At 31.9% G+C, this 15,452-nt stretch overlaps 1 pseudogene; it reads left to right on the top strand.

Moving 5' to 3' along the window:
* Positions 1-2,620: 2,620 nt before the first annotated feature.
* Positions 2,621-15,452, top strand: part of LOC143385945 (cadherin-9-like) — a 151,864-nt pseudogene continuing 139,032 nt past the window's right edge.

The following is a 15,452-nucleotide window of genomic DNA, read 5'->3' as shown; positions in this document are numbered from 1 at the left end:
AAAAAAAATTGTTTCACTTGATTTTGATAAGGGCACTACATATTTATATAATGAGTCTTAAAATAAGAACTTTCTTTTATAAAATGAATGCATGTGATAAAATATTATATAAATGATGATAAAAATAAATTACATTATTGAATAATTTAATACTGAAGACATTAGGCAAACATGTAAAAACATAAAAATACTTGCTCTTCTTAAAAAGTTCTAATAATCACTTTATTTGAAGAAATAATTGTGTCTTCTAAGTATTATGCAATTTGACCAAGATCTATGAGAATATACAAACCAAGTGCCTGTCCTTCATTCTTAAACTCTGAAAGTTTCACTTCTCACAGTTGATCACATCTGTATGTAATTACTTTGTGGGTAACTTCTTGCACCTCTAACAGAAGAAGCTATTTTTTTCCAAAAGAAATACAATTTAATGTCTTTATTTTAATAGTTCTCACTAACATCATTAACACATACTAACAAATATATGATTAAGTTTTAATACACAAATTAAGTTGGATTCAGGAATATATTGCTAGAAGTCCTTTATGCACTTACAAAGAGGTATTCAGGATACAAAATGAGATGGATTTTCCACTTCCAATTTAATTAATTGCTTTCTGACTCTGCTTTTTGGAGTCATATTCAGAATTTTTTAATCTTGAATCTGGAATTTTGTATTAATTAGCATATTTTAAAGCAAAATGAGACTTTATTATTGAAACTTCCTATACTACAAAGAAATATTTTTAGATTAGATGAAAATGAATGTATTTCAGCTAGCTATAAAACCAGGATCATTTTCCCTGATGCATAGTCAAATACTTCTTATAATATAAAATATTCTACCTTTAGGTAACAGGTATTCAAACATTTCTTTCAATCCTCTTTAAATCTTTTGTAGTAACTTTTCGTATTTGCAATAGACATTGACATTTCTGCCTGTCTATAAAACTCTGTGTATTGAGGAAAAGAAAAATATATTACTTAACTTTGCTTCCTTTTGTATTCTACATTATAAGGTTATTTGACTCTAAATATGAAAATAAGAAATAAAAGTCATTGTCATTGTAATTAGAATAAGGAACTCATGCCAGGAAGTGCCAGATTAGTCAGAATAATAGTTAATTTAATAGTTGGTGCAACGTTTCCTGGTAGTCTGCTGCAGTCCGGCTGAAGCAAAATAACCAGGGGGTGACGATAAACTTGTGTATATTGATACAGCAGTAGTGGGAGCCATTTATTATAGAACAGGAGGGGTATATATACATTACACACAGCTTATCTTAATTAACATAAACTAGATATAGCAGTCAACCAATAAGGAATCTCCACACTTAATGGCTTGCTGGCGTTACTTCTCAAACCACTCCCTCTGGCAAAATGCCAGGTGCCATCTTGACTTGTTTACAGACCCTACCATTTCCCCCTTTTGTTTAATTTAAATAACGACCATAGTGGTTTTTAAACAAACACCATAAATAATCTGCTACAAGCAGAGGGGAGGATACAAAATGCCATAATACCAAGCCAATTGATGGCTCCATGCAAGAAGCCCTTGGAAAAATTATACCAGCAATGACACCGTTAGCAAAGATACCGAGTTACAATTTGTTGTAGATTACAGTTTGTTGTCTCAGTCCAGGTAAAGCAGTGTCTCAATAGATTAACTCACAGTCCAGGTAAATCACAGTCCAGGTAAGTTCTGCAGGCAGCTAGCATAAGTTGTAGCAGCAGAAACAGCCTAAGCTGTAGAAGTAGAAACAGCAATCAGCTATGATGATCCGAAGTCTCGTCCGGTTCTCAGCAACACTGGAAATTCTTCCACCCTCATCCTCACTGGCACTGGGACAAAGGCAGGAACTCCAGCAATGATGCTAAAGAAAATCCTGTAGTACTCCAGCAGGCACTAAGAAAACAACCTTCTGAACAATTTAGTACAATTTAGTACATTATCTCAAGGTTTTTTACAATTGAAATAATTAGTAATATAGTTTCAATGATTTACATATGGATATATTGATATCCAATTTTCTCAGCACCATTTATTAAAGAGTTTGTCTTTCCTCCAATGTTTATACTTGGAACGAATGTCAAGAATTAGACAACTTTTTAAGTGTGCACTAGTATCTGTCACATACTAGTATTCTATTCCATTGGCCTACATTTCTGCTTTGTGCAGAAAATGGATACAAACTTGAAGAAGTCAAATTATTCCCATTTGCAGAAAACATAATGCTCTGTTTTTGTTACTGTGGATCCATTGTATATTTTAAAATCAGATATTGTGATGTCTCCAGGATTGCTCTTTTTGCTTAAGAATATTTTGTTATTCTCAGTCATTTTTACTTTTATATAAATCTTAGGATGTTTTTCTAGATCTGTGAATAGTATCGTTGGACTTTTTAATGAGGATTACGTGGAATCTCCAGATAGTTTTTGGCAATATGACTTTTTAGTAATATTATTTCAGGCAATTCATAAAAATGCAAGATTATTCCATATTCTAATGTTATCTTCAAATTCATTATTCAGTGTTCCAATTTTTTTTGTGTGTGTGTGTAGAATTCCTTCACATCTTTGATTAGATTTATTCCTTTGGATTTTATTTTTTATAGGCATAATGATTCCCATCCTATCTATGTACGGGCAGCTTTTTCTCGTCAACTTACCCCGAGTGTCCGGGGGCTCCCCATATGGGCCACCATCTGCCGCAGTCCGACTGCAGCAAAGTAACTTGGGGGATGATGAACAACTTGTGTACATTGAACAGCAGGAGTGGGAGCCATTTATTGTAGGACAGGAGGGGTATATATACATTACACACAGCTTATCTTAATTAACATAAACTAGATACACCAGTCAACCAATAAGAAATCTCCACACTTAATGGCTCACTGGCGTTACTTCTCAAACCACTCCCTCTGGCAAAATGCCAGGCGCCATCTTGACTTGTTTACAGACCCTAACAGTAGTCCATCATAAATTTAGCACTATTATTGTTTAGATGTCAGGCATTTCCCAAAATCTCACGTGTAAGATAATGCAAGAAAATTTTAGGTGAAATGATTGTGTTAAAATAGCCTAAACCTAATCAGGGGTTAATTCACTTATAGGGATTAACTGGGTGATAACAGTAAGCTGGCAAGGTGTGGCTACAGGAAGTGGGTCACTGCAGACAGGCACTTAGGGTTAATATTATTCAAAGTGAGGGGAACTCTCTCTCTTATTACAGATTGTAATGTCTTGAGATGCTTTCCTCTATTACAACCTTCTGCCATGATTTTCTTCCTCATTTGGGGCCCATAGCAATGAAGCTGGCCATTTGTGGACTGAGACCTCAAAAACTGTGAGCTCCCAAATAAAATTTTCCTCTTCTAAAATTGTTCTTGACAGTTTTTTTTTGTCACAGCAGCAAAAACTGACTAAAGCAAGAACTGATGTATGATCACTATTATGATCACGTATTCCTTTTATATATCTTGAAGCAGAATTTTGTAAGAATTACTTTCCTATCAACTTGGAGAATCCCAGGACATCCAATCCCAGGACCCCAGTTTCCAACTATGTCTGAGCCATAATCCAGAAGTTCTTGAATAGTGACAGCATAACATTTAATACCGGTATATTTCCTGAACTTTGAACTACTGGTGACTTTAGAAATAGCCCACCTTCATTCTGCAATGCTTGGGGTAATTTAAAACTCAGATGCCTCAAAAGATCAAATTACTATTACTTATCAAGGATAACACCACAAATTCAGCCTGAATTTACCACCACTGAGTTTCTTATAGTCCTAGCATCAAGAAATTATTTAAGTAGACTGGGAATATGATTACTAACAGATCCTTAGGGATAGTTTCTCAAATGACATACTTAATTTAAAATTGAAAGATGGGTAAGTCACAATATGATGAAATTAAATATTTTCTTTTAATCATCCAATTTTATGCAATTATTTCTGTATCTGAAAATATAAATCTAGTTTTCTTGTCTGATGGGTTGCTCACTACTTTTCAGTGACATTTATAATTACAATGACAGTGTCTAATTGAAGAATATACAAATAAAACAATAAATAATCACATGTTTCATTAAATCAGTTTATAAATTAATTTTAAAACTTAATTTGAATTTAAAAATGCATAAATGAAGGTCTTAATATAAGAATATGGTATTTGTTTATGTAAATAATTGGATATAAATAGGATAATTCAAATAGCAAAACCTGAAAGTGGTCATATATATTGGGAAAGAAAGGCTAATACTGAAGAAATAAATAATGAATTTCGTTATTATAAAAAGAAACTCCTAAAAAAGTCTCCATGTAAGTAGCTTTTCATTTAATTAGCTGATTTTATTGAGCCTAAGGAAATGATAGAAATTTTTTAGCAATTATACACATAAAATGATATACATTATCATCATGCAAATGAGTATTCTTCATATGCTTCAGTTATTTGTAAATTATTAAACAGATTTCATGAAATAAATTAATTACAAATATTAGTGTTGTTCAATATTATAATACTTCATACAAAATAATATATTTAACATTATTAACTCTTTTTTAAAAGTATATCACTAAAAATTATTCTTTGTAACATTTTATATTTTTTCCTATAATTAAAAATTTATGCTTCTATATTAATTTTTATACTTAATAGATAAATATATTCAGTTTAGGAAGTGGAAAAAATATTTAATGCATTCATAGATTATAAAATATTATACTGGATTCTGAAGACAATGTTTACTGAAAAAAAAAAACCCAACAATTGTAGTTTTAGTAAATTGTGAGATCATTTATTTAAGAGAAGTACGAAAATGGTAATGTTATACAAGTGAATTATTTGAGGCTAACATTTATTGTGACCCCAAATTATTTTATTACTATATTTTTATACTAAAGTGAAAAAGAATTCTGGACTAGAAAAGTTCTTAAATTGATACTATACTTCAATTTTTATGCATGTAGTTAGTACATTTTACACATATATTCACTATCGTTTTGTTATCATTATGTTTGTATCAGTGCATTATAATTATTCATAATACTGGCATTCACTGTGACATATTCATGCACATGCATAACATAATTTACATCATTAAATTCCCAGAACTTCACTTTCCCTTTCTTTCTTATTCCCCCATCATCTTCCTCTACTTATTTATTCTATTTTCATTGGTGCATTATAATTATACATAAAAATGGGATTCATTGTGATGTTTTCATAAAAGTACACAACACAATTTAGTCAGTTTTATATCCAGGATTCCTCTTTTCCCTCCCCTTCTCCCTGTACCTTGGTACTCCACCTCTACTCACTTTATATATTACTTGATGACTTGTTTGAGAGTAACAGGATAAATAATTTATAGTGAATATACAACCTTTAATGGAGAGGAGATTTTGTATGCTTGACAGAAAGACCTTTCTTCCATTTATAACCACAACATCTTCTATATCTTCCTGTATACTACAAGTAACAGGCAAAGGTAATTGTGCTGGGGAAACAAAGAGAATATAATATTGTTCTCTGCTAATAAATAATGCCCATGAAAAAGAATCAGAGGATATAAACTACTTAATAAGTGACTTGAATACAAATTTGCAAGTCTCATAGTATGAAATACAAATGGAAGAGCTAATCTGATGTGAAACACTACTGGGAAGGTGGATTCCAGAGATTTTTCTATAGCTTTTTTCTTTTCCCCTACCTCCTACTCCTTCTATTCCTCCTCCTGATTCTTTTCCTTCTCCTCCTCCTCATTCTTCTTTTTATTTTCAAGTGATAGTATAAAACTAAGTAATTTCACTCTTTGGAAAATCAACTTTTGCTTATTTTGGTTCTATTCATGTGCAGATTCTCTTTAAATGGCTTGATTTTTTTAAAGTGTGTTTTGGTATTTGATGTAAAAAATGGCATTAAATTTTAAAATATTTTTATTGTATATAAATGTTATTTTTAATTATTATTTTATTTGCTAAAATTAATAAGGTACAACTTGTGCCATGTAATAAATCCATACATGCACATGATCAAATCATTTTGATATATTTGTACTTCAACCATGATAAACAAGCACTCAGCCAGTTGAGCAACATCACTAGCCCCATAGCAAACTTTTCATTGCTAGCATACATATTATATCACTTGTGTTTAGAAAGGAAGAAGAGCTAGAGAAAGAACCTAAAAACTAAATTAAAAATTCATAAATCACATTTTCACCAACACTTATTCCTGTTTGTATTCTTGATAACTGCCATTCTGACTCTCATACATTGATGGTGGGATGTAAATTGGTACAGCCAAAATGGAAAGTAGTATGGAGATTGCTTGGAAAACTTGCAATGGAACCACCACTCCTTGGTCTAAACTTAAAGAACTTAAAAACAACATACTACAGTAACTACAGTAAGGCAGCCAAATTGTGGAACCAACCTAAACACCCTTCAATAGATGAATGGATAAAGAAACACACACACACACACACACACACACACACACACACACTTTAGTATTACTCAGCAATAAAAGTGAATAAAATTATGGCATTTGTAGCTAAATGGGTGGAGTTAAGAGAATATCATGTTAAGCAAAGTAAGCCAATCCTAAATAACCAAAGGCTGAATGTTTTCTCTGATAAGTGGTTGCTAATCCATAATTTTGGGGCAAGGTGGGATGAGTGAAGGAACTTTGGATGGGTCAAAGGGGAGGAGGGAGGAGGGAGAATGGGGGTAGGAAAGAGGGTAAATAAGATGGACATCATTACTCTAGGTACCTGTATTATTGCATGAATGGTCTGACCCTACGTTGGATACAATCAGAGAAATCAAAAATAAAATTTTAAAAAATCATAAATCAAAAAAAAAAACCAGCTTTCTTAATTTCTGGGTGTGGGGGGGTTCCAGTTTCAGCAGAATTATTTTTTAATCTAATACTATTTCTTGCTGATATTTTTGCCACAGCAAAGGATTCCAGCAAAACCAGACATAATAGAAAACAACAAACAAACAAACAAGATACAAAGATGCTAAACTATATTTTAATTTACATGGGATCTTAAATTGTTATTTATCATTTACATCCAGTTCCTTTCTATTGTAAATATTATCACAGCCATGGTATATATTAGCAATATAATAGCACAGTATATACTAGCAATCTCTGTGGATTATACCTTTTATAGTATCTTGATGACAGAAGATATTAGAATTAAAATAGAGACTGTGGCTAGGACATATATAAAATTAGAGAATATGAGCCAAGCCCAGGATTTATGAGTATTAAAGCATTGTCTTGTGCAATATATTCTAGCAAGTGTTGAATTATGTTTGATAAATAAAACAAACAGGATATTATGTATTTCTAGCTATGAGTTATGTATTATAAGCTTTGTTGAAAAATGAGACATATACCTCTTCTTATGTCATTCCTATATACATATGTAGAAAAATGTAGTAATTATATAGTGAAACAATAGTAGGATTTTGGTTTTTTTGTTTTTATGAAATTAGAATACCTGGTTGAAATCTCTTTTCTAACATGTGCAGATGATGTGATCTTGTACAACATGCTAACTTCTATCTAATATAAAAAGTGGGGGCAATCAAAGTTTTATATTCAATGTGAAAATCTAATGTCTTTCTATCAGTGCCTTTAAGGGACACTGCTTAGCACATTTAATGTCCTGTACAGCTACATTGTGTGCTTATTAACCTTAATATTCTAGTATTACATGTGGAGTGACACCAGATACATATCCATATTTGTTGGTATTTTGTAAGTTAATCAGAAGCTCATCCCTTAAATGAATTTCTAAAAATAAGTGACTTCAAGGTTTATGCTTCTAAAACATTTTTAAAATAGTTGCATATTTTGTCCTTTTTTCTTTGCAGAAAGTCTCCTAGAGATCTCCCCTTTGTCATTTGAATGAAATTACTTGTGCCATGTTTTAGCACTAATAAATGAAAATATCCATAGGAAGATTGGTGTAGAAAGATTGAATTTTAATGTTTTAGTAATTAGTAATAAAAGTTATGAGACATTTGTCCAAATGAGCAAAGAAATAGATTTCATTGTTGTTATAGAATGAAAGCATGAATTATATAAAGAGCTAACTTTCAGTAAGCAGTATATTTTAAATTCTTCTTTAGAAATTATGAATTATGGATATAGATTCTATTGGGCTGATGTCAAAATAATTTTCCAGGGTAGGAATCTTGCTTCCAGTCAATTTTATTCATATTTTTTGTTTGGTTGCACATTTTCAGTGAAAAATTATACATTGGTTTCATGATTTTTCTCTATTAAATGAGCATACTAAATCCAATCCCTGAGTTGCTCAGGTGGAAAGGAACTGTTAACATCAAAAGACTGGGAATGTGAAGCTGAAATTGGTGATATACATATAGTTGTGGTAGTCGCTTTCCATGTAGATATATATGGAAAGGATTAAGCATCTCTAAAGAATTGCTTTAGACATACTAAAATGGCTTTTTGTCACAAAAATTGACTATATTTTTATATGAAAATATAACTGGTCATTCTGAAAAGTGGAAAATTGAATTTATTCTATAGTTCAAATCAGAACACAAACAACAGAGAATGTCATTTGTATAACTCTCTTGATTCTTATTAATATCACTCTCATTCTAATGCTCTTTGACAAGTTGTTAATGATTTGGGGACTTTACATAATTCTTCAAAAGACTCAAAAGAAAAAAAACTGTTATATGTAAAGTAACACTTTTTAAAATACCTTTATTTATCTGTTTGTTTATTTATTTATTTATTTATTTATTTATTTATTTATTTATTTATTTTATGTGGTGCTGAAGATTGAACCCAGTGCCTCAGGCATGCTCAGTAAGCACTCAACCACTGAGCCACAACATCAGCCCCCAAATCTAATAATTTTTCAATTAACATATTTATATGAAAATAGTTTTGTGAAATCCTTAACCTCTTAGATACAGTCCTATAATATTATTTCTTATTCTACTTATCTCAATATTTATTACCAAATCGTAAACAAATTTGATAAAAAGTAGAATTGATCTTAGTACTTCTAGAATATTCACATTAAAGCAAAATGTTGTATCATTTTGAAAATTGTAAATAGCCAAGATTTGGAATGGATATTATAATAGACAATAACCAAATAGGGACACTAACTCACTATAAAAGCAAAGATGGTACCAAAAATTGTATGGTAAAATGCAGACATAAAATAGAGGCTAGATACAAACTGCCAGTGTTATGCTCGAATTCGGGACCCCCAAAAGACCACCAGAGACCAAGATCGATGTAAGCAGCAAACAGGTGTTTATTGCTAGCTAGCTCGGTCCTACAGGCGCACACAGAAACTGGTAACGCTGAGAGGCCCCAGCCCAGGGTTTGTAGCCGTTTTATACACTCTTTGGGGAAGGCAGGGACTTCACATACATTATTGCATCTCTTAGCAAATCATCACACATTGCAGGAAAATCATAAAACAACTCTATGGCATGATTAGAACATTCACTGGCGGGAACAAGTTGGGTAGGGGTGATTGGTTACTACAAGAGGGGGATTCGTTTGAACTGATTGGTTTAAGCCAAGAGGGGTGTTCATGGTTTCCCAACACGTTATCAACCACCATTAACTACTGGGAAGGTCATCTGGCATTCCAGGTTTTTCCCTGTCTGATGCTGATTGGTGACTGCTGGGGGTTGCTATGGGTCCCCACCTAACCTGACTGAGTCAGGGACACCAGATCTCTCCTGGTATTTGTAGATAAACAACTCAGCAGGATGGGTTTGTGCCTAGGAGTGCCCTGTGGGTCTTTCTCAGGACAAAGGTCACACCTCCTTCCTTGGACAGGCTTTGCCCTTAGGTAGAGGTGGTTTTCCACCAGTAAGTGACAGGGGTTATAGTCCAGCTGACTATCAGGTCAATAAAAGGATGAAGATATACAGGAACTGAGCACATCATATTTACAGAAGAGATACCAACAGTGAGCTTACCAATGAATCTTTTGACATCACTGTTATGTTTATGTTTGTTCTTGTTTATTGCTTTGTTTTCTTATTGGACTATAACCATTTTTTTTCTTTGTCTAGTATGTCATGTTATGGGTAGGTCTTGCTTAAGACAATTACTTTCAAATTTTAATCAAATGCACACAAAATGAATTTTTATTATTCAGCAATGAATCTGTAGTATACTGTTAATAATTTGTCCAAATTATAGAATACTTTTTCCTTTTTGCACTTCAGTTTTTGTTATATGAGGTCTCATATTCAAAATTATTTCAACTTTTAAAAAAATTAATATAATATTCATTGATAATATTTTTTCAAATATACTTTATATTGTAGAGCAAATATTGGTAAACTTTAAAAGAACTGAACAATTTATATTATAGACTTGTGAACCATATGGTATGTGTCCTAATTATTTAACTTTGTTTTTCCAAGAGTATCATCCTTAGATGACACATGAATGGGTTAGTGTGAATAAAACTATAATACGTTATAATAAAACTATATTTACAAAAAAAATCTGTTGAGCCAGATTTGGCCCATACACCATAGTTTGCTGAATGTCTGTAGTGGGGTATGATTTCTTCACTAGCAGAAATGTTGATGTAAAAGAAATCTTTATTAGGGTGCTTAGAGAAACTGAACCAATAGTATATACATACATATAAATATATGAGATTTATTATAGAAATCGCTTTATACAATAATAGAGGGCAAGAAGTCTCACAAACTACTATATATAAGCTGGAGAACAACCAAAAGAGTGAGTTAATTTTGTTCAAGTGAAAATTCCTGATAGAGAAGGAAGTCTTGGTTTGAGGTCCAGAGTTCAACACTCCAGGTCCAGAGTACATATAGCACAAGAGGGTAGACAACTCACCTGGGAAAATGAGAGAAAATGTGTCCTGCCTAAGCCTTTTTGCTATGGCTATACTTTCAATGTTTCAGATGATGGCTGCCTGTGTATCTGGGGGCAGATTCTTCTTTATGGTTTTGATTCAGATGCTATCTTTTCTAGAAGCACTCACAGATTTTACCAGTTAGCAGGGCTTCCCTTCCCTTAGCTCAGTCAATTTGCTACATAAAATTAACCATCACAGAATCATATTTTTTTTTAAATTAGCCAGTTTATGCTTTTAAATCAACGTTTCTGATGTATCTATGAATTTGATAGTTTATAGTCAGTACATAAATAAAAAATATCTTTTCACTGAAATTATTCTGAATATTTTAATTTATAATCATTATACCTTAGCGGAGTGTGGTGGTACACACGTGTAATCTCAGCAGCTTGGGAGGCTGTGGCAGAAGGATCACAAATTCAAAGTCAGCCTCAGCAAAAATGAGGCTCTAAGCAACGAAGTGAGACCCTGAAAATAGTGCTGGGGATGTGGCTCAATGGCTGAGTGCCCCTGGGTTCAATCTCCAGTGCCACTAAATAAATAAATAAATAAATAAATAAATAAATAAATAAATTTGAAAATTATGCTTTACCTGTAATTCAGGATTTGTATCTTATTTTCTGAAGCACTTCAAATCCACTGAGAGGATTCTGGTTATTAGAAGTTAAAAATTAACACATATGCCTCAGTGAGAAGAGTTTCATTATATATCACTCCATGAATAATGCATTCAGTTCCCTACATAATTGATAATAGTCGTGCAATTAAAAATATAAAATACATTAAAAAAAAGAAAAAGTAGATCAACTCTCCTTACATAACCTTAACTTCTATATATTTGTTTTGTTTTGGTTAATTTTGGATATTGTTTTCACTATCAAGGATTTAACCCACAGATACTCTGCCACTCAACTATACCTCCAGCCCTCTTACTTTTTATTTAGACAGTGTCTCCCTAAGTTGCCCAGGCTGGCCTCAAATGTGTGATCCTCTGCATTAGCTTTCTACATAGATTGTCTCAGAGGCATGGGCCATCATCCCTGGATGAACTTCTGTGCTTAATGTTGATGACTCTAGAAAAGTGTATGTAGAAGAAAAATACTCTGTTAATGTATATCTTCCATGGAAATTTCTCATGAATTTGAAATAGATAATCTCACTCACACAACCAAATATAATGCTAAAATTTCTCGCTAAATTTCATTGTGTAAGTTAAAATTTTCTCCTGAAAACTCAATATATTTCATGTTTAATTCAAAAATTCCAAAGTTATTTTCGAACACTTTTATTTCAGCAAATTACAATCTATTTTAGTAGTCAATTGTAGTATTAATATTCATATTTCACTTCAGTCTGCATATAATTTTTGTTCTAATCAGACTATGCAAACCATCAGTATTATACACTGTCAAAATCCCTTTAAAAATTCAGATAGGAAAAAATGTTTTTTAGAACAATAAGGGTGTAATGTAAAATATAGATTCTGTTCTTAAGGGATCTAATAATCTTGTTGATATAGATGATCAAAGATTATACGTTTTTAAACTTATGTTTTCTTTTTCAGAAAATGTTATCTTTATGAAATATAACTTTGCTTCATTATAGGAGTATGCAAGAAAAAGAGCAGTTTATAGTAAAGAGATTTCCATTTAATAAAATTAATCTCAATAAATTACCTCTCAGGAATAAGAATATTTTTTTCTTAGCATATTAGGATTCCCTAGGATGAAAATTTACAATATAAAATCCATAATACTTTTATTATTGCATAATCATTGTGAGTAAAGTTGGCTCAAGAGTAATCTGAAAATTAATACAACATCTCCTTTGTAGATTATAAAACTACCATCAGGTTTAACCATGAAAAAGTAATATAAATGATTGATGATCAAAATTTTCTCTGTGTTAGCCACTCAATGCCCAAACAACTATCATACTGGTTTTCATTAATGTCAGTAGGGATCAATTATTTTAAAGCAAATTACTCAATTATAGTGAGATAATTATTTTTGTCTATTATCTCCTGTTATGTTTTCAGAATTTTCACAGTAGCAAATTTAGAACCTTGGAAAAATTAAATCTTTGATTTTGCTCTTATATTACTAATGAACAGCTTCTAGAGGTATAATTAGATGAACATAGTAGTTTAGTATAATTGAAGGAAATATAATTTTCTTGTGTTTTATCAAAACATTTACCATGATGTACACTAGAAACTGTGATGTCCACTCTGTTAACTACATGGCCTTCTGAGGCAATACTGTGATCCTGACCTTATACATGAGTCCTAGTTTCCTGTCACTTGAGCAAATTATAGTGCATTTCTATTTGTGTCTGCTGTTCTTACCTCAAAATATAAGATTCAAAAATTGTTATTATACTTTTCCTTTCTCTCTCAGTACTCATATCTCAGAATAAATACAGCATATAAGAGTAAATTTTCCTTAAGGTCAAGTCCAACCAACAATCACTGATGTCTCAAAGATTCATTCTTCACTCAAATCTGCATTGAAATAGTCTGCATTGTTCTAGGTTATCATTTATTATAAACAAAATGCCCTATAAATAATACAATTATAGTATTATTATTAATATACTATACTTCAAATTACTATATTCAAATTATTATATTTCAAATTTGTCCAGAGTTGATATTAATTCTAATTTATTAGTGTAAAATCTGATGCTTAGAGAGCTCTGCCACCTTGCTCATGATGTCATTGTAGATGAAACTGGAAAGAAATATAAAAAGAAAGGGAAACACTGACATTTATGGGCAAAAAGAAGAGGGAACATCCGTGAGATAAGGAGGAAGACTGCACAATTGAGAGGAGATAAAGAAGATTGCAAAGTATCATGGTGTCAACTGAGTAATACCATCAAATACTTATGCTATTAAATATTAATGTTTATTAAGAAAATAATGTATCTTGCTATTGATTTTTTATGTTTAAAATAAATGACAACTTGAACTCTGGTTTTCTTTGATTTAGTTAATATTTTTATCTATTATTAAGAAATTTATAAACTATAGGATTTTGAACATGATCTTGAAAATATTGTTTCTACATTGATCTGTCATAATTGTTCATTTTTACCTTTCTATATGCAAAGTCTAGTAGAATTTTCTGCTCAGTCCAATATTATAACCAGTTGCCATCTTTGATTACTAACACTTGAGGTCTCACTAATATGATTGAAGAGTTGTATTTTAAATTTAAATTTAATTTTATATAGCTTCTTTATATTTTTCTAATTTTTTTCTTTTATAAACAACACCAGTAGACTCTTACTGAGTCTGCAATCTTACCAATTTAAACATTATTTTATTCTACTTATCTCTCTTTGCTTTATGGGCCATATATATATATGTGTGCTTGTGGATTTATGTGTGTGTGAGTTCACAACCCATGTTCTCAGCTTCATATATTATTCTATTGAAAGCATAGTTCCACAGAAGGTCCTGATTCTGTGAATATATTGTATTCTGTAAGTTAATACTCCACTTAACAGAATCTTGCCTCCAAACTGGTATTTATCACCTCACTCCCCATATGACTCTTATTCCTATCTGGTCATTTACTTCTGGCTGGCATTTTACCTCCTTTTCTGTGAAGTGCGTGTACTAATTAAACAATATACTGTCTAGGGTTTCATGTCTATGGATTTGATATTCCCCTAGCTCCTGGAGAGTGGTTCTGGCTGAGCCTCTGTAAGTAAGAAAAATAAATCTCTAACTGAAATAGATATATATTCTTGTTTTAATGAACTTCTGGCCCATTGAAGATGGAAGAAACCCAATGTAGTTAACTGGCAGCAATGTAGCCGAATGGTTTTCTTCAGGATGGTACCAAACAAGGAGTTGGGAATTAGTCTTTTTTGATAGTTATTTTGGCATAAAGTTAGGAAGTACCTCACCTTTTTAAATCTTGCTCAGACTCCATCAACTGGACTTGCAGTATCTCCCTCTTTTTATAGTATTTACCCCATGGAAATTAACTGAAGGAAGGGTAATAGTATAACCATGAAGTATGTTGTGAAAGTCCATGTTATCAGCTCATGTGTTTACTAATCATATTGATCCCAGATACACTATTTCAAAGTAACATAAACTATTTCTATGCCTGCCCAGCATCATGTTTTCATAGGTATGAGAAAACAGAGCTCACAATGGTTATTTTGTGTCACAGGTGAGGACCAAGTAGCAGCCAGGAGTTGTGTCTCAAAAAACATAATACATATAGTTCTCTGGCTGTAGGTACCATGATTTGGTTCCTGATTTCCAGGGACTTATATCATGATTTTCTCATTTGGTTTTGCCATAGAATCCACATTTCTTATAATGCTTTCCAAAAAAGAGTGCCAAAATATATGGTCCACACATCAGGGCAGCTTATATCACAGACTGGAAGTACTGTTGCTTGGTCTTACTGAGAGCTTGTAATCTGCCTAGATGAGAGCAGTACTATTTGAATTGTTTGTGATTTGTAATTTTTGAGGTGTAATGATATATGTATTTCTCA

The sequence above is a fragment of the Callospermophilus lateralis genome (assembly GCF_048772815.1).
Source record: "Callospermophilus lateralis isolate mCalLat2 chromosome 11 unlocalized genomic scaffold, mCalLat2.hap1 SUPER_11_unloc_1, whole genome shotgun sequence".
Lineage (NCBI taxonomy): Eukaryota > Metazoa > Chordata > Mammalia > Rodentia > Sciuridae > Callospermophilus > Callospermophilus lateralis.
This window is presented reverse-complemented; position numbering and strand designations above follow the sequence as displayed.